Source organism: Piliocolobus tephrosceles, chromosome 2 (genome assembly GCF_002776525.5).
Source record: "Piliocolobus tephrosceles isolate RC106 chromosome 2, ASM277652v3, whole genome shotgun sequence".
In the NCBI taxonomy this organism is placed as follows: Eukaryota; Metazoa; Chordata; class Mammalia; order Primates; family Cercopithecidae; genus Piliocolobus; species Piliocolobus tephrosceles.
In genome coordinates this window covers 191,479,229-191,500,152 of record NC_045435.1, presented here as the reverse complement: position 1 = coordinate 191,500,152, position 20,924 = coordinate 191,479,229, and the positions used below count along the sequence as shown (strand labels likewise).

General features: G+C 46.5%; 1 long non-coding RNA gene across 3 annotated transcripts in view; it reads right to left on the bottom strand.

The window, feature by feature from the left end:
• The window catches only part of LOC111544320, a 50,618-nt gene extending 35,917 nt beyond the window's left edge, over window positions 1–14,701 (bottom strand). For all 3 annotated transcript variants that reach the window (XR_002732112.2, XR_002732114.2, XR_002732113.2), the window contains exons 1-3: window positions 14,497–14,701; window positions 12,356–13,174; window positions 8,890–9,020 (exon numbers count right to left, since the gene is read on the bottom strand). This is a non-coding gene — a long non-coding RNA (uncharacterized LOC111544320). The remainder of the gene's footprint in view (window positions 1–8,889; window positions 9,021–12,355; window positions 13,175–14,496) is intronic.
• Window positions 14,702–20,924: the final 6,223 nt, after the last annotated feature.

Below are 20,924 nucleotides of genomic sequence, written 5' to 3'. Positions count from 1 at the left end.
CCTCTGCTACCCCAACTGCCGCCTTAGGTCTCCACATACGTTGCCCCACCAAGGAAATTCAGCTTCTAGAGCGTTTGGCCCTGCGGGGGATGCTAGGGAACTCATTTGACTTTCTCTCTGTCACTTGTAGGAAATGTTACAAAATTGTGTTTGCATTGAAACTTTTCTTTCTTCCAGACGTATTGTGTCATCATCTAGTAGGCTAACTAGTTGTTTTAACAGATGATATTATGGTTTGAAAGTGGATTGTGCCTGTTCTTTTCCTGTTCTTCTGCACACAGTCAAACGGGTCTTTTTGATGATTTATCTTTAGCTTCCCTCAACCCTTGAAACGTCAACCTTCTCTATGCTTTTGATTTCCTCTGAGATTCATAAGGGTTTGTGACATTCTTCTGTATACACCCTTGATTTTGTGCCCCTCCTTCCATCTTTGTGTGTGTTCTCTTCAAATTGGCGCTCATCAGCAGAAATGCTGTTTTCTTTGGATGTCTCCTCTTTTCTTCCTCATTAGGATCATTTGCAATTTTAGGTTCTAAATTTTATTTTTAGAGCCATCCTTTTTTAGCCATACTCCCTTTCAGAGGTTCTCACTATGAGATCATCTATTTTGAATGTTTTGAAATCTGCTTTCCTCAAGTCTGTACGTCTGAAGACACACATCCTGCTTTAATAGGATGGACACTAGCCCAAGTTCTTACTATTTCCACATCACTCACAGTTCTCTGCTGGTCCTCTTGCTGTTACTTGTTTCTTTCAAGTGATGAAAATTATAATCAGGCTACTTAAAACTTTACCAAATGCTCTGCTTTTTAAAGAAAAAGGAGGCTTATAGGCTTCCACATAATGTATTTTTTTTTAAGTTAACATTCATCATTGTATTTTGCCTTGATGCTAATTTCCAAAGATGTCTGCAACAGCAACTCCCATCCAGTGTTATCTTCTAACTATGTGACTCTGACATTTCTCCCCTCAAAATGTGGGATCTACACTCCCACCTCCTAAGGTGGGCAGGCTTGTGACTATGGCAGAAGGAATGCTATGCAACTTTCAAGGCTGGATCATGAAAAGTGATGCAGCTTCTATCTGACTCTTTCTGGGGGTGCTTGTTCTTAGAACCCAGCAGCAATGCTATGGGGAAGACCCATCAGGTCATGTGAGAAATTACATGAAGAAGTCCAATGTAGGCGTTCTGGATGACGACCCAAGTGAGGTCCCAGCAAACAGTCACAACCAGAGTGAGACATATGAGCAGAAGGTGGCCCCTAGATGATTCCAGCCCCCAGCCACACCCAGACTTCATGTCTTTCCAACTGAGGTTCCAGATATTGTGGAGAAAAGACAAGCCATCTCTGCTTTGGCCTGTCTGAATTCTTGAGCCACAGAAACCATGAAAGATAATAAAATGAGTTTTTAAGCCACTGAGTTTTTTTTAGATGATTTGTAATGCAGCAATGGAGAACTCATGCAATAATTAAAACCCATTAACTAAGAAATAAAAATTAAGACTCATTAAGAATACATAATCTATACCCTTCTTCTGATTGATCAGTTCTTAATTTACTCCCATTCCAAAACTCTGTCCCTATAGTTCAGTTCCAGTTCCACCAGAGGAAAGGGCAGCCATGACGGCATTGGTCCCAGTCATCGGACAGAGACAGGACAAATTAGAATCACTTACTCTTGGCTATAAAAGCAATTAGATTATCCTTGCTTAGTATACTGTGTGAACTTTTAAAAGAGCAAAATTAAAACCTCTCTCACATACTTCTCTAGCTGATTAACATAACACAATTCCAGCAGACCCCTACTGGAAAATGTGTTCCTTCGTTTTCCAACTTCTTGAGTCAGAGAGCATTTAGTTGCAATGAACAGAGCTCATTCAAGCTAACATAAGCAAAAAAGAACATTGATTAGAAATAGAGGATCTGGTGGAGCCCCAAGACAGGAAATGAGGCCAGGCTTCATAGGAATTAATGCCAGAAACTGCAAAGCTGACAAGAGCCAGACTGGTTTGTCTCTCCAAATCTCTTTCTCTCTAGAGCTATATTGTCTTTTATTTCTGGCTCTCTAAGGCACATGCCTTCTTAATCTCTCTCTCTGTCTCTCTCTCTCTCCCTCCCACCCCCAGAGAACAGTTTAGCATGTGGTATGTGGTTAAGGGCAGTCTCCAAGCCAGGGTGCCAAATGCCAACCCCACGACTTAGTTATTGGTGACTCTGGGCAAGGTCCTTAAGCTTCTGTTCTTCAGTTTCCTCTTTTGTAAAGTGGGAATAAGGATAACAATAGTACTTTTACCTCATAAGATTGTTGCGAGATTGAGTCAATATATGTAAAGTTCTTTGAACAGTGCCTGGCACATTGCAAGCATTTGCTTTCATTATTATCTTTCTTTGCTTACTTCACCATGTCTGAACGTGGGTGCCTTGATACTAGCTTTTTATCTGTCTTAGTCTGTTTGTGCAGCTGTGACAAAATATCTTAGACTGGGTAATGTGTAAATAATAGAAATTTGTTTCTCACAGTTCTGGACGCTGGGAAGTTCAAGATCAAGATGTCAGCAGATTTAGTGTCAGGCGAGGGCTGGCTCTCTGCTTCCAAGATGAAGCCTTGTCGCATGGTGGAAGGCAGCAAAAGCGATGAGCTGTGTTCTTTCATGGCAGAAGAGATGGAGGGGCAAAAAGGGATTAGGGTGCTCTCTTCAACCTCTTTGATAAGAGCGTTAATCCCATTCATGAGAGTAGAATACTCATGACTTAATCGCTTCCCAAAAGACCCTACCTCTTAATACGATCATGTTGGGTATTAGATCTCAACAGCTGAGTTTTGGAGGTACACATACATTCAAACCACAGCAATAACCAACCCATATTTCAAGTGCTTATTAGAAATCTAAGTTTTCAGCCTTGTGCAGTGGCTCACACCTGTAATCCCAGCACTTTGGGAAGCCAAGGCTGGTGGACCACAAGGTCAGGAGTTCAAGACCAGCCTGGCCAACATGGTGAAACCCTGTCTTTACTCAAAATACAAAAATTAGCCGGGTGTGGTAGTGCACACCTGTAATCCCAGCTACTCAAGGAGGCTGAGGCAGGAGAATGGCTTGAACCTGGGAGACCGAGATTGCGGTAAGCCAAGCCAAGATCATGCCACTGCACTCCAGCCTGGACAACAGAGCAAGACTCTGTCTCAAAAAAAAAAAAAAAAATCTAAATTTCTGAGACCCAATTTTACATTCCTAGGTCAGAACGTGTCTGACTGGACCAGCTGGAGTTATGTGCCTACTCATGGTTAATCAGCTGTTGCAGACAGTGAGGGAGTGAGGGCTGAGGGGACTCAGCAGCGAGACAGGGAGTTGATTCTCTGAGAAGGGGCTGTGGGCTGGGCTGGGAAGAGGACTCGCCCGCCACTACTCCCACCTCCATTTTCACATAGGGCAGCTCTGCTACATCGAACCTCAGCTTTAGCTCCCTGCTAAGCAGAAACTCTTCCTATTATTGACTGACCCAAACGGCATGAAGAAGGCGTCTTCCTGTAGCCAGCGAGCCCTCCTCTCTCCACATAACTCTCTCTACATAACTAGTCTCCTCTCTCCACATAACCCTCTCCACATAACTAGTCTCCTCTCTCCACATAACTAGTCTCCTCTCTCGGCACAGTCTCCTCTCTCCGCTTGGCACTGAGGGCCCTAGTCCTCTGAGAAGCCAAAACGCAAGTATCTCTTTATATTAGAAGATGACTTTTACAAATCCTCCCTTAGATTTTCCCCTGAGAAGTCAGCAAATTGTCACTCTCACAGGGAAGACAAAAGGAAGAATCACTTCAGATCCTTCCCATTTGGTATTGTACTTTTTTTGTTGTTGTTGATGGAGTCTCGCTCTGTTGTGCAGGCTGGAGAGCAATGGCACGATCCCAGCTCACTGCAACCTCCGCCTCCCAGGTTCAAGCAGTTCTCCTGCCTCAGCCTCCTGAGTAGCAGGGATCACAGGTGCGCGCCTCTATGCCTGGTTAGGTATTGTGCACTTCAGCTACTGATTTTACACGTGGTAGCTGTTAACTTGTTGAGTCTCCCACTGGTAAAAGGAACTTGGAGAAACAACGCTTAAAGTCATTGATCTCACTATACAGAAAAAGCAAATTAAGCAGAATGTTGAACAGAATGTGAATTGGCTAATCAAAAGGATAATGAGGTTTAAGGGAATACGGCTCCTTTCATTTCTATATATTTTCCAATCTCTATTCAATGTGGTCATTTGGGGTAAAATGCTCTGAAACAGCATATTTCAAACCCTATTCTTCAGAAATACTTGAATGTCACGGACAAATTGATAGCTCTTTAAATCACAGAGCAGAGCTACTGACTGGTCCTCCCTGGGGGAGGAGATGGCTGCATCTGCCTGCTCGGCGGTACCAGGCCAGCCTCCAAACTGGCATGAGCTGACCTTTTCCTTGGGCTTGTTATTCTCTTATTGGTGATTCTTTCTGTAAAGTCTCAGAAACCTTAGTTTGCAATTGCCAATATGCTTGCTGTTTCAGGGTGTCACCATTAGACTGAGTGTCTGAGTAAGGCTATTAAGCATTGTGTATTCTTGAGAGGATCCTTTCAGAGAACACAAGAGGTTGTTTTAGGGGTAAATGACCCATGGCTGAGTATTAGCTCTATTAAATGACAGAAAGAAAGGAGGTATAATGTTCCCATCAAGTAGAACGAAAAGATTGCTCCCAACTTACCGTCCTTGTTTCCTGCATCCAGCGTCCTCATTTCCTTTCCTCTGATCCCTCCTTTCAGGAATTGATTGCTTCCCCTACTTTTCTTCATGGAAATTGCTCTCTATGCAAGGTTATCGACTTCTTTGCAGTTTGAGGCAAAGACGCCACCTCTTTTACTCCATCCACTTCTCCTAGAAGTAGACTGGACTATCTTAATCCAATCTAATAGAAGCTTAAGAGAAAACAAGTGTGGCCTGCTCTTAAATTATTGCTAAATACTTTACAAACTGTAAATGTCAGAAAAAAACACACACAGATGCTCTAAGGCATGTGGAGACAATTAATACAATTTACTTCAATAATAAGTATAGAGTTACTTATGCTCAATTCAGAAGCCCACAAGAAGTATTATATTTTTTGCTGAACTTCACTGACCAACTCCTCCAAAGGGGCCACTCAACTTCTCTCCAGCCCATCACTCTATTTTAATTTTTTTGCGTAGCACTTACCACTCTGATATTTTTATAGTTCATGTTTATATTTGTTTTTTACTTATTTACTGTTTATGTTTTCTACTAGAATGTAGTCCTTTTCTGTCTCTCTCACCACATATTCTCAATGCCTAGAACAGAGCCTAGTATATAGTAGGCACTCAATAAATACTTGTTGCATTAATGCACCGCCGGTGCTGGGCCTCCACGCAGTGCTGGGCCTCCTAGCTTCACCACCAGCTCCTACAGGGAATCTCTTCTGTCTTCCTTACCCTCTTTAGAGTGGAGCCCTGTTGGCTCTCCACAATCCATGTCTGGGGCTGTTTTAGCTATAGCTGCATCTTAAGCTGTAGCTGTTGCCACTGCTGTCAGTGATGAAGGTAGCTAGCCGGGAAAAGGGAGGTAACCTCTGGGAGACGTTCCATTTTCAAAAGCCATTTTTGTCTTTTTGGCAAACCCTGAAAGAGTCGAGTTTTGCTACAGACTTGTTGTCTCATTAAAACCAGTCAGGCATGTAGGGGGCAAGTCCACACGTCAGTCCCATGTGCACTGAACTCCGGGGAGCGGCCTGGAACCAGGCCTGGTGTGTGGTGAGCAATCAGAGCTACAATTCTAGCAGCAGAGCATACAAAACCAAACCAGATCACCTCAAAACCTCCATATTCCTGACATCCAGTCTTGAAATCCTAGTCATTCTAGTCATCTGTGACTTCTTCAATCCCCTTTCAATTTGCATCTCATTCAAAGCACACCAAGTCCTCTTGCGTCAGCTGTTGCCCTGCACCGTGCAAGCCTGTACGGTTCCTGCTGCAGCTCCGTTCCTGGTTCACATTTATCACAGTTTGTAGAATGTTAGTTGCTTGGAGACACAGACCGTGTCTTATCATTTGTTTTCCCCTTCCCCAGTACAGTGACTTTCAGAGAGTAGAAATTAAAAATGTTATTATCTGCCTCACTTTTATGTCTTCCTAAACAATAATGCTCATCTGGAGAAAGACTAGGGATAATGCATAAATTAAAACATAATGGAGCTACTTGGGAGATAGTCAAGCAGTGCAATTGTGTCTGTATTTCCTGTTTGTTCAGCATTTCCCATAACAGAAGACTGGGGGCCCCACCTCATGATTTCTTCCATAGTTTACAGAAGATCCCTGTTTGTCTTATGGTGGCCAGACCATGAGGGTCACTGTCCTATGGAAGATGGAAGACATAACACAAAACAAAGAGGTGGGAGCCTCCCCTTCTTGCTCCGGTGGGCACTGGGAGAAGGAAGAGAGATAGAAATAGGGGAAGAAAACAGACCTGAGATTTTTGGCCCCTAGTCCCATCGCCAAGCTTGAAATCCAAGACTGTGGATTAGGATTAGGGGTTGTTAGATAGCCTTGGGGAAAGCCAAAAGCAAAGACTTTTTTTTTTTTTTAACATGCCTTCCATTCCATGGTGGCATTTGTGTGATCATCTTGCAGGGCCCTACCACTAAGAGGTGGTAGCCATATTAAGAGTGAAAGATGGTCACATAGGGCGGTGAGTCAGGGAGAGGCCTTTGTCAATGCTCCCGCAAGGCACACACACTGGAAGAGCCCTAGGTTCCTGTACAGCTCTTGGAAAATAGAGATGATTGAGGTAAAAGTCACTGGGCCTCACATGGGGGATCCACGATGAGGAATAGGGTGGTGTTAGGGTGGAGGGGTATGTAGCTGAGACTCAGAAGGTGTGAGTCAGCAAGGGGGTGCGCTAGGTGCTGACTGCACCACAGGTCCACAGTGGAAATCATAAACCAGTCAAATACCTGGCCAGCAACAGGAACCCACAAAGACCCAGAGGCCGGCACAGGACAAGCAAGAACTCCCAGGCTACTCCCCATCCACCCTGCCGCCATCTTGGGGCAGAACAGGCGGATGGCAGAGAAATCAGCACTTATGGGCATTTGCCCCAGTGAGCCTCTCAAAGTTGAAGTCGAATGAGTTACTGTTGATTGTCAAGTGCCCGTCACCTTTACTTGTACTGTACAACAGGGAGAGGACTCATGAGAAAGATTAGGCCAGTCACAGAACAACCCCCACATACTCTTTTCACCTCTGACCAGTTGTACGTAAATTTGCCACTGCATTACGTGTATTTATCAAGTATTTGATCTTTCTTTAAGACTTCCTTAAAATATGATCTAGTGTTATGACTACTAGTGACACCAAATAATTGGGGTGTCTTCAGAAAACTCTTAAAAATTGATATCTAGGCTGGGTGCGGTGGCTCACACCTGTAATTCCAGCACTTTGGGAGGCCGAGGTGGGCAGATCACTTGAGGTCAAGAGTTCAAGACCAGCCTGGCCAACATAGAGAAACTCTGTCTCTACTAAAAATACAAAAAGTAGCCAGGCATGGTGGCCAGCTGTAATCCCAGCTACTTGGGAGGCTGAGGCAAGAGAATCGCTTGAACCCGGGAGGTGGAGGTTGCAGCGAGCCGAGATCATACCACTGTACTCTAGCCTAGGCGACAGAGTGAGACTCTGTCTCAAAAAACAAACACACACACAAACCGAAAAGATATCTAGCAAATGGATGTGGTTTATAGCCTTATAACATCATAAGAAGAGAGGACATGTTGCTGCTTGACTTAGGCAAAGCCACGGTGGGGGTCCCCATGTGTAATGCACTAAGTCCCCTCAGGGCTGTCTTCCACCCTCTTACTCTCCCCCGTGAATTGCAGCAAGATGAGTTCTAGAGAGAAAAGGAGGGCAAGGTGGCCTGGAAAGACAGGGAGCTCAGACACAAGGGCAAGCTGATAAACACACCTATTCATCACTGCACAATCCTTGGTCTTTCTCATCCTATTGATTTTCATGCTTTGCTGTGTATGCTGCTGTGTGTGAAGGAATGCGTGTACTTGTGAACAACCTTGCAACGGAGTGATCACAGCTTCAGCAAAAGGCTTCAGGCAAAACCTCCCCTAACCCTAACTCGGCCTCTAGTCCCATTTTTCCACCACTGTGTGTGTTAGAAGGGGATGGGCCCTGTCTCCAGATCTTTAGTCATCATTATCTGGAAGGCCAGGTCTTTGCGCATACCCATCTTGGAATCCTTGAGCTATTTCCCCTTATGTTTGATGAGTAAGTGAATGCATGAAAGGATGCATGCCAGCCTGGGCAACATGAGGAAACTCCATCTCTACCAAAAATACGCAAAAAAAAATAGCCTGGCGTGATGGCACACTCTTGTGGTTGCAGCTACTTAGGGGGCTGAGGTGGGAGGATAGCTTGAGCCTGGGAGGCAGAGGTTGCAGTGAGCTGAGATCACACCATTGTGCTCCCGCCTAGGGGACAAAGTGAGACCCTATCTGAAAGAAAGGAAGAAGGAAGGAAAGAAAAGAAAGAAAAAGATAAAAGAAAGGATGGATGAGTGAGTCTAGGCAACGGTGGTAGCCTATAGTTCTTAGAAGAAAAGAAATTCCTGTGGGCTTGATTTGATGGGGGAAAGGGTAAGAGGCATAGCAATCTGCCACAGAAGAGACTTGTTGGTTCCTGTCTTCTTCTAGCCTTAGAAACGGATCTGAGAGTCTCTAGAGCAGCCTGTGATCCCGTATGACCGTGAGAGCTCCAGGGTAGCCCAGAATTACTCCTGATCAAGAGAAGCCCCAAGAATTTGAGGTGATTTCAGGGCAAATCAAGTTACTTCAAAGCACTCGGCTTCCACTTACCTGATGAAAACCTCAGAGGACTGTGTGACTGAGAGGAGGGTCAGGAGAGGAGGGGAGACGCTGCAGACCCAAAATAGTCGATTCCGTGAAGGAGGCTGCCAGGGTATGAACGTTTCTTGGGAGAAAGGTATCTGAGAATGAACAGGGGAGAGAGGTGAGAGGTGGAGAGGGCTGGGAGCTAGAGAAGCAGGAGGGGCTGGTGGCGGATTGGCATCAAAAAGGGGCATAGCTAAAGTGGAGAGGGAGAAGGCAGATGGCAAAGGAATACCAAAGCCTTTGCAAAAACACAGATGTGAAGAACCAAAAGATGGCCAGGTGCAGTGGCTCATGCCTGTAATCCCAGCACTGTGGGAGGCCAAGGTGGAAGGATCACTTGAGCTCAGGAGTACAAGACCAGCCTGGGCAACATAGTGAGATCCTCATCTCTACCAAAAAAATTAAAAAATTAGCCAGCTGTGGTGGCACATGCTTGTAGAACCAGCTACTTGGGAGTCTGAGTGGGAGAATTGCTTGACCAGGGAGGTCAAGGCTGCAATGAGCTATAATTGCCCCACTGCACTCCAGCCTGGGTGACATAGAAAAATCTTGTCTCAAAAAATAAAAAAAAAATAAAAACAAAAACAAAAACAAACTCAGAAGGTCTTAAATCTCCAACACTACTCCCTACCTCACTCCACCTGTCTTTTAACAAGAAAATGGAGGCTTTGAGAGTTTCAACCAGCAGTTCAGCATCACACAAGCCGTGGAGATAGGTCAGGGTCCAGGCCAGGACCATTGGCTCCTGGTGTAGAGCTCCTTGAGTCTTGTGCAGCACCTCTGGACCCCCCAAAAAGAGACAGTTTGACTGAGAAAGTTGAGGAAGTGCCCCAAGTGAAGAAAATGGACCAGGAGGATGAAGATGTCAGGAAACCTATGCAACTTTGCCCACTAGGAATAGATGTCATTCAGTGAACAGCATTCAGTCCTATTAAAGCTCCTGTTTGCGAGGAGCTGGCAAACCACGAAGTTCTTCTTGACTAACAGACAATTACTGATGAAAAAAATTAATAGAGGCCTATGCCTTTCCCCATGTGTGAGCTCAGAGCAGCCATGAAAATCAAGAGTAGCTCTTCTGAAGCACCAGCAGAACTCCCTGAGCCTTCTCCTCACCCCCCACTGACAAAAAGAGACCCAAGTTTCCTCAACAGGATTCCAAGGGCAGGGTGAATGTGTGGTTAACAAAGGATAGATTCTTTATGGATTTAGACTGTACTGAGTGGGGAAACGTGTTTGCCTTTGGAACATGTGCTTTCTTTAATCAATCAGATGGAGAAAGCAACCTGAGCCTGATATGAAAACTCACAGAAGAGGCTCCTATTGTCTGAGACCACAGGTGTAGAAGCCCCTTCCCTGGGCCCCAGGAGACAAGGTGGAACAAACATCAACGCTCACTTCTATGCCTCCTGGGTGTTACTGGAGCCTTCATGACTCAAGACAAATCTGAGAGAGCTCTGTATGAGTTTTCAGACTCAAAAGTTAGAGCCTGCACTTACCAACCTGAAAGCAGGTGAGTCCGGTTAGGAGGGAGCGGAAGCGCTTTTAGGGGGTGCTCATTACCGTGTTATTACTCGTGGCGGGGAAATTGAAAGTCACCCACAGTGTGTCTGGGGAGAGTGAAGGGGGAAAGCCGGCTAGAACAACACGTGGCAACGTGGATGGACCATAAAGGCAGAGTGCTGGGTGGAAGGAGGGAGGGAAAAAATGCACTGTGTGAGACAACACCATTTAGGTACAACAAATACACGCGAAAATACCACCATATGGTTTGCAAGAAGTATACACACTAAATCCATGATTGCCTGTGGGGGGAAGGAGAATGGACGGGGTGCGTGGAGGAATAAACACATAAATAATGAACACAAAAGCGGGCCGTGCACAGACCAAAGAGGACAGCATGCCTTTGTACTTGAGGTCCAAACGTGTAGAAGTGGAGGGGGAATCCAAGTAAGCCCTTCTTATAAAGATCTAAGTCTGTCCTTGTGAGATTCAGGAAAAATTCTAAGTAGACGCATGCTGTGGATTCTGTTGCTACTCTCTGAAATCACCCTGATCCTTCAGGAAAGAAATCTGCATGTTCCTGGTGTGTGAGTTCGTGGAGCCTGAAGAGTCAGTGGTTCTGGAGGAGAGGGCTTACTTCTACCCAGTGGCCGCTTAGATGTCATCCTATCTGGAGGCCTTTGGCTCAGAATTCCAGGTGTTGTGGGGGGAACGGGAAGGTGGCCTACACTGAGATAGCCACAGTAGAAAGAAGTGCTACTATGTACAAGAGAGGACGCCTGGCCAAGACACTGATGGAACCTTCTGATCTCTCAGAAACAACTGTTATCTTCAAGAAGCAGGCAGTGGCCCCCGGCAAGCTCTTGGGGTGTATATTATCAATGTGCAGGTAAGTCAACTGAGGCTTGGAAAGGTTAGGCAGTTTGCCCAACATCATACAACTACCTAAGTGGCTGGGGCAGGACGTAAACTAGGTGTGCATGGCTCTAAAACTTGAGCTTGCCGGCGCAGTGGCTCACGCCTGTAATCCCAGCTCTGAGGGAGTCAGAGGCGGGAGGATAGCTTGAGCCCAGGAGTTCGAGACCTGCCTGAGTGGTATAGTGAGACCTCGTTCTCCACAAAAAGGAAGAAAAAAAAAAAAGAGACAAAACTTGAGCTCTTGTTTGTTTGTTTGTTGTTTTTGCTTTTGTTTTTTTGAGACGGAGTCTCACCCTGTCGCCCAGGCTGGAGTGCAGTGGCACAATCTTGGCTCACTGCAACCTTTGCCCCCAGGTTCAAGCAACTCTCCTGCCTCAGGCTCCTGAGTAGCTGGGACTACAGGCACGTGCCACCACACCCTGCTGATTTTTTTTGCATTTAGTAGAGATGGGGTTTCACCATGTTGGTCAGGCTGGTCTCAAACTCCTGACCTCAGGTGATCCATCCGCCTCGGTCTCCCAAAGTGCTGGGATTACAGGCATGAGCTACTGCACCCAGCCAAACCTGAGCTCTTAACTGCCATTTTATAACGGGTCCAGAATGTCTTGGTGGCATACACGCACGTGCATACTGTCACATGCACACTTATGGGAGTGTGTTGCAAAACGTACATGTTGTGAAGTGAATTCATACTCTTGGAACTTCCATCCTGCTCTTGAGGCACTGTGGAAAAGGAATTCTCACAGGCAGACAAGGGCAGCTGGGATGGCCTCAGAGTTCCCTGTGCAAAACCAACTAAAAGTGACAAGAAAGAGACAGATGGGGGGAGAAGCAGGGTAGAGTAAAAGGGAGGAGTTTCTCAGTGTGTGATGTGGCTTCAGAAATAGCAACTGAAGACAAACTTGGAGAAAAACTTTGAAGCAGATATGTCCTTGAGTACAATTCCATCTAAGGCTAGAAGAGATGGAAAAAATGAAGGTCATCTGAAGAGTTGGGATGAACTCACTCTTACCTCTCATGCACCTCTCATGGCAAATGATGATGGTAGAAGAGGTGGTAAGATTTCAGAGTCTGAAAGGACACCCAGAGGTTGTCTCAGCTGATGCCTTGGAGGGCAGTGGAGAGGACAGTGACTTGTTCCAGGCCACACAAAGACAAGAATGGAGGCCTCTGGCTCCTAGGCCAGTGCTGGCCGACCTGTGTCACATTGCTGTCCTCCTAAGTCAACTTGGGTGGACAACACCGGCTGCCCACTCTGCAGGCCCTGTTCCTTCATCTGCTCCTTCCTTCCAGCATTTTCTTCCTTTCCAGGAGACGTTCTTTCTTCTGCTCCTTCTCCTTCCAGCATTTTTATTCTTTCCAGGAGATGTTTCTTCTCAGGAGTAGGATAAGAGGCAGGGAGGCCAAATGCTGCCTCTCGGGACGAGAGGGCAAGTGCTCAGGGGAGAAATTCTGGACAGATGGGCAATTTGGCCATGGCTGAACTCTCATGGCTTGCCTTCTTTTCCAGTCTCTTCCTTTTGTGTCCCTGTCCAACTTCTAAGCCCTCCCATTCTTTCATGTTAAACCCAAGGTGGGGAGTTGTGGCCCTAATTTTGAAAATTCAGTTGAGTGTCTTCTTCAGGGAGAGACCTGGACCCTGATGCAACCACAGCGGGGCCTCCCTCAGCAGGAGAATCGGAGTCTGTCTCAACAGATTTTCTTTCTTCCCTCCGAAGCAAGAGCCACTCCCAGAACACAAAAGACACAGAGACTCCTGCCTCCTTGGGGGATTTCATTACTGACATTAGCTGGTATCTTCTTCAGTAGCAGCATCTCTGCCTCACTGCTTCTGAAGAAGAGGGACATGGAATTTAAATTCTTATCCAGGCTGGGTAGGAGACATTCCCCCACAGGAACACAGACAGGGTACGATAAGTGGCCACCTACACAGCTTCAGAGGCTCTGTGCCCCCAAACATAGCCACCATTCATTAGCAGATCCCTGAAGTCCACCACCCAAGTTTTATTTCTTTAGCTTTGCAGGTTATTGGACCATTAAAATTCAAATATTCCTGGAAGGGATGATAGTGATGACCCGCCACTGGCAACTTGGTATAATGTATTTTCAGACCACACTCCAGAAGCATTTTTCAGAGGGGCGGGGATTGGGGGGAGAAAATCATTGGATGACTGACAAGGGAAGGACGCAGAGCAACAGCAAGGTCCATAAACTAGAAGGGAGAGCCCAGGAAGAGGCTGCGGGCTAGGAGGGTGAGCTCGGCCGGCTTTGCCAGCTGGCCTAGAGCAGGGGCCTCAGTGTGGCTCCGGGATCAGCAGCACCAGCCTGGCCTGGGATCCTGTTAGACACACAGATTCTGGAGCCCCCTCCAGATCTACCGAATCAGAAACCGGGCGGGGCCCCGCAGTCTCTCGATTTTAACAAGCCCTGCAGTGACTGATGCATACTCAAGTGTAAGAACCACTGGCGTATAGCCTGTGACGCGTGCAAGACACCACCCACCTCCCAGCTCCCCAGCCCCACCCCGTCCCACCACTCATCAACCTCCCTTCTCTGACCTGCCTTACGACGACTCCTTGGCTTTGCTCGAGGGAGGCGTGAGAAACCACCATGGGCGTGGTTAGGAGAGTGGCAAAGTAAAGCTCTATAGCATAGGAGGTGGGCCGGTGACAGAGAACATGGCTGCCTTTGGCTATAAAGGCAAAGCATTTGGGGCGGAGCTGGGGGAATAGCTGATGAGGTGACATTGCAACTGAACACGAGTGGTCATCTGAAGGAAGCCTCCAGAGCAGCCCCATGGGCCTCTGAGACACTCAGGCAGGGATGGTACTACGTGAGCAGGTAGAAAGACAGAGACAGACGCCTGCTGAAGAAGGCTGAAGGACTGACTGGGGCCCCAGAGGGTGTGGGTTCTGAGCTGGGAAGCACCACGGGGTGGGTGAGCTCACCGCCTCCCTCCATCAGCATTTCCTCCCTCTGGGTGCTCAGGATGCATTTCTTAAGCCAATTCATTTCCTGGTTAATCCCCACCCCCATCCCCAACTCCCACCCCCCATGCTTGGCCCACGTAAACCTTGTGGCAGAGACAAGGAGATCCAGGGACTCTGATGGTGACGCCTGAATGAGTCCTCTGCAAGCTGGACATTTCCTTACCTTGCTCTATTTTTCTTTACAGCACTTGTCGGCCTCTGAAATACCATATGTTTTTTCTGTTGCCTTCCACTAGAATGTGAGTGTTTGGGTGAGGGAGAAAGGACAAGACGGAGGAAGGTGAACAAGAAGGCACAATCCATGTTGCTTCCAGGTTCTTCCTCACCAACTTTCCTGCGCGCGGGAAAATGCAGCCTGCGCCAGGACGCTGCAGATCAACCGAGCATGCGCCAGGTGACGTCAATCCGAAGAGATCTAAACTTACCCGGCCACGCCTATGGAGACACCGCTATCAGCCCTTATCCCGCCCACTGCCCTCCCCCTTCCAGTACCAATGCATAGAAGTCCGCTGCCGGCAGGAGCCGGCCTGACTTCTTCCGCCCGCATTGTGGACCGGAGAACCTCACCCAGGAGCGCCGGGGCGACTTCCCTGGCGCCCCCCCACACCTGAGGACCGGAGAACCTCGCCAGAGAGTGTGTGCATATTTGCAATAAAGGGCTGCCGCTTTCGTATGTACTTTGGCCTCATGTTTAATTACTTAGCTCTCCTAAATTAAGTTACATTAAATTAAATTAAGACAGTGAGCTCCATGAGAGCGCTGTGTTAGTTCATTCTCATACTGCTGTAAAAGAAATACCCAAGGCTGGGTAATTTATAAAGAAGAGAGTTTGGCCGGACTCGGTGGCTCACGCCTGTAATCCCAGCACTTTGGGAGGCTGAGGTGGGTGGATCACTTGAGGTCAGGAGTTCGAGACCAGCCTGACCAACATGGAGAAACACTGTCTCTACTAAAAATACAAAAATTAGCTAGGCATGGTGGCACACGCCTGTAGTCCCAGCTACTCAGGAGGCTGAGGGCGGAGAATCACTTGAACCTGGGAGGCGGAGGTTGTAGTGAGCCAGGATCACGCTACTGCACTCCAGCCTGGGTGACAGAGCAAGGCTCCATCATAAAAAGAAAAGAAAAGGAAAGAAAAAAGAGGAAGAGAAGAGAAGACAAAAGAAAAGAAAAGAGATTTAGTTGGCTGATGGTCCTATAGATTGTACAGGGAGCGTAGCGCTGGCATCAGCATCAGTGAAGGCCTCAGGAAGCTTTCAATGGCAGTGGAAGGTGAAGGCGGAGCCAGGTGTCACATGGTGAGAGTCGAAGCTTTTAAACAACCAGATCTCATGAGAACACACTGCCTCTAGGACAGCACCCAGCCATTCACGAGGGTCCACCCGCGAGACCCAAACACCTCCCACCAGGCCCCACTCCTTCACTGGGATTACATTTCAACATGAGATTTGGAGGGGACAATCATCCAGACTATATCAGGCATTATCGACTACTCTATCTGCATTATTCACCAACCGGTCCCCAAGGGCCTAGGACAGTGCTGGCACATAGTAAGCACTCAATAAGTATAAATTTTTAAAAAACGAATGAATCTTAAAGTCATTCCAACCTTAAACTTTGCTCCTTGTCTATCAACATTTGTGTTCATATAAAAATGATTTTTCTCCAAATGGTAGAGTAAAAATCTATGTCTTACGTCTTCCACAAAACTGGGGTTTCAGATGCCTACATACATCACAGCTCCAGGCTCCACCACAGAGCAAAGCTTCCCTAGGATCAGGCAGCAAGGATGAAAGAGGATGGGGCTGTGAGGGTCAGGGCCTCTTTGTGGAGGGAGAATCAGTTTACAGAGGCTCATGTCTCTGTTCTGCCAGATTGGTGTTTCTGGGAGGTGGAAGAACAGGAAAGTTTTAATCAAGTGTTAAGACGATGTCAACAAACTTGTCTACCCAGTGCCTGGTCCAGTAAGGTTATCAAAATCTCTGTTTCAATCTGAACTCCAGTGAAATTTTGATGAACAAGATATTCAGGGAACATTCTTTGCAAGACAAGGCTCTCCTTGACCTCAGGAACAGAGCCTTAGTCCCTTTGTTCTCCTAGTACTGGGCACAGGATGTACCCAGAAGGCCCTAAATGAATGCCTGATGAATGAAAAATATTTATTTCAAATGATTTTTTTTCTGATTTGAAATTATATTTCAGACCTTGTCACTAAAAGTCATTCTAAGATGTATTCAGTAACATTTCTACATTAGCAAGTAAGGAGTGCTGACTTCCTTGCATCTTTCCGTGAGCATACAAAATTGTGCAAATGGCCATTTGCAAGTACCCTGAGTCTCCCTAACCATGTGTCACTGTGGGAGGCTGTGGGTAGGATGCAAAAGGGGTATGAGATTGAATTTATTTTAATCCCCAGAAATCATGGACCATTAAAAATATCCCTTGATACCTTTTTCCACAGCCTGATTTGACACATGGAGAACCCAAGACTCAGAGAAAGGAAGGGGCTTCCCCAGGGCATTCAGTATGTGAAGGGCGTCATCAGAACTAGAACCCTGGTCTCTTGACTCCCAAGTTCAATACTTTTTCCATTTTGTAGATTCATCTCTATCTCCTAAGAGTAAAAAGCAGAGAGAAATTCAGATTAATTCATGTTTAAATTCTATACTAAGGTAAAGAGATATCAATTTGTCTATAAGGATATGTTTATTGAGATTCTATTTTATGTGGTACTTAGTACTATCTTTGCTAGTACAGGATAATAAGATTAAGCATACACCAAGTTGTTCCTATCCATTGCATAATGCTATCAATAATAATAGTAAGTTCCCATTTTTTAGTCCCTGTTTATTTAAGCATTATACGCTTTATAGGTATTACCACAAGTAATTCTCACGACAGCCTGATAAAATATATTTCTGTATTAAGCCTCTTTGGGTTGCTCACGACAGAAACTCAACTCAAACAAGCTTAAGAAAAAAAGGAATTACAGGTGCACATAAATGAAAATATCAGGAGTTGTCTAGCTTCCGACTAGGCTGGCTCCATGTATGAAGGCAATGTCAGAAATCTCTCGGTCTCCCTTCATTTCCACTATGTCAGCTTCACTCTCCAGCATGTTCTCTCCATGTATTAGGAAAGATGACCCCCAGTAGCTCTGGCTTTCTTGAGCTTTACATCTCATGATTTTTTTTTTTTTTTAACAGAGTCTTGCTCTGTCGCCCAGGCTACAGTGCAGTGGGGCAATCTTGACTCACTGCAACCTCTGCCTCAGCCTCCTAAGTAATTGGGATTACGGGTGCCCACCAACATGCCTGGCTAATTTTTGTATTTTTAGTAAAGACAGGGTTTCACCACATTGGCCAGGCTGGTCTCGAACTCCTGACCTCAGGTGATTCGCCTTGCCTCAGCCTCCCAAAGTGCTGGGATTACAGGTGTGAGCCACCGTGCCCGGCCTTTTTTTTTTTTTTTTTCTTTTTTTTTGAGATGGAGTCTTGCTCTGCCTGGGCTGGAGTTGAGTGGCTCGATCTCCGCTCCCTGCAACCTCCGCCTTGGCCTCCCAAAGTGCTGGGATTACAGGTATGAGCCGCTGCACCCCAGGCTACATTTTATGATTTTAGAAGGAGAGAGCCCTATTTTGACCCAGCAGCCACATTTCCCCTCCTCAAGAATGTTGATTGAGCATCTTCGGGTCATGTGAGCGTCTTCATCAATCACTGTGTCTAGGAGAATGGGATATTTTGATCAGCCACTCTATAGGGTGGGTGGAGAATTTCTTTTATCAGTGGAATGAAAGAGAGACAATTCATAATCCCATTCTACATAGCATGAAATTGAAATTCAGAGAAATCAAGGACTGTACCATAATTCCTAAAGGCCAGAGGGCCTGTGAAGGGCAAAGCTGGGTCATAAACTATGTGTCTGAAAGCCCATTTTTAAGTTTTTCCTGTTGTTATTGTCATTGAGCAGGGGAGGGACTAACTCATATACCTTAAAATTCACTACTTGAAAGTGGATAATGCAGTGAAAAACCTGTTTAGTCACCAGGCCAAGTGTTTCCAACCTCAGCGTGATCAGTGTTCACTTGGGAAGTATGTGGTAAGCAATGTGTTGCTATTAATAGCTGAATTACCAAAGTTATTAGAATGATTTACTTCAAAAAAAAGGAAATCAGAATTAATAAAAGATTACCCTGTTAATAATGCCATCCCCATTTCCAGGCTGGGCACAGTGGCTCACGCCTGTCATCCCATCACTTTGGGAGGCTGAGGCGGGTGGATCACCTGAGATCAGGAGTTCGAGACCAGCCTGGCCAACATGGCGAAACCCTGTCTCTACTAAAAATACAAAAAATAGCCAGGCTTGTCGGTGGGTGACTGTAATCCCAGCTACTCGGGAGGCTGAGGCAGGAGAATCACTTGAACCTGGGAGGCGGAAGTTGTAGTGAGCCGAGATCGTGCCATTGCACTCCAGCCTGGGTGACAGAGCGAGACTCCGTCTCAAAATAATAATAATAATCATGATAAAATAATGCTATCCCCATGTCCTAGAACTCTGGTGTCCAGCACAGCTCCTGCCTAAAAGCGCTGGCACCCATTTTGAGTGGTTCCAAGGAGAAAATGGTGGAACACGTGACACAGCCTGCCATAAAGCTGTCCCCATCACAAGACAGAACGGGTAAGCACCCCAAGAAAGATACAGAGTGTTCCAGGTAAGCTCTTTGGAAATGGCAAATCAGTTCAGCAACATCTCAGATTATAAGAAAAAAATTAAACCAATGCACCATTTCTAGATTCCAGAGATGAAGACTAGAAGGAAATGCAATAGAAAGAACTCATTCCCTGAAGAATCCAAACCATTAAGTATTTTGCAATTAACATAAAAGGACATGAAAAATATATTCAGAGAAAATTACAAACCTCTAATAGAAAAAGAAAAACGAATAAATGGAGCTTCTGCCTGGGAAAATTCTGCATGGTAAACGGCACATTCAGTCTGCAGTTTAGTATTTTCTTTTTTTGTTTTTTTCTTTTTTGAGACGGAGTCTCGCTCTGTTGCCCAGGCTCGGGTGCAGTGGCCGGATCTCAGCTCACTGCAAGCTCCGCCTCCCGGGTTCACGCCATTCTCCTGCCTCAGCCTCCCGAGTAGCTGGGACTACAGGTGTCCGCCACCTCGCCCGGCTAGTTTTTTTTTTTTTTTTTCTTTTGGTATTTTTCAGTAGAGACGGAGTTTCACCGTGTTAGCCAAGATGGTCTCGATCTCCTGACCTCGTGATCCGCCCGTCTTGGCCTCCCAAAGTGCTAGGATTACAGGCTTGAGCCACCGCGCCCGGCCAGTCGGTCTGCAGTTTAAAAGCTCATGCAGCCTGACCATGCAATCTGCTGTAGAGGGAGGGAGGTGATAATCGTGCTTTCCCCTGAGCTGATCACGGCACACTCCAAGAAAGACCCAGACAAACTCTAACAATGTGGGACCAGGGGTGGAGTCGGGGGAGCAGGCTGGCAACAGACCTGGAAGCCAGTCCCACAACACAAGGAACTGAGCAGGTTGAATCTGGGCGTTAGAGAACTGGAGGTATTTTTTGCAGGTAAGAGAAGATTTCGGGGCAGGGTTGAAGGGCTGTGGTATGAAGCATTAGATTTGCCCTGTGGAGCAACAGTGAGTAAAAATGACAGGAAAAGAGATTTCTGTCTCAAACAAAGTAGCAACTTTTTGGAAGTCAGAAGTATCACTGATCTAAATTCAATGACGCTATGAAGCAGCCAGAGTAGGTAATATTATCACCCCCAACAAGAAGATGGGGGAAAGGTCCAGCAGGCAGAAATGACTTGTCAGTCATCACCCAGCAGGGGCATATGAGACTGTGGACACCCCCCATGCTGTGTCCAGCACCCCAGGCCGTTTCTGGAGTCAGCGCGGAGTTTCCACAGATGTGGCAAAACAGGTGTGAACAGCCGGCAGTGGCCCTTCTCCTCTCCCAGCAAGGAGGTCACAAGAAAACTACCAAAGTCAAAGGATGACAAGCAACTCTGAATATTCTGGGGAAAGAAGGACCAGGCAAGGAACAGTGATTCCCTGCAGGAAAGTCATGACTTCTGACTGGAAGCTCCGCCAGGAAATTCTGACAGGAGACCAAGGATTTCTGACAGGATTGCAGTGGTTTATGACAGGAAAACAGGGATGTCTGACAGAAACTGTTGGCCTCCAATGGGATATGCGTAGAGCTCTGACAAGAAAACAAGGATTTCTGAAAGAAACTGATTTTTCTCAGGGCAGTGATTTCTAAAAGGAAAGTAGTGATTTCTCAGCCTTGCGCAGTGGCTCACACCTGTAATCCCAGCACTTTGGGAGGCCGAGGTGGGCAGATCACCTGAGGTCAGGAGTTCGAGACCATCCTGGCCAATATGGTGAAACCCCGTCTCTACTAAAAATACAAAACTTAACCGGGGAGGTGGCGGGCGCCTGTAGTCCCAGCTACTCGGGAGGCTGAGGTGGGAGAATCGCTTGAACCCAGGAGGCAGAGCTTGCGGTGAGCCGAGATCATGCCACTGCATTCCAGCCTGGGCGACAGAGCGAGACTCCATCTTAAAA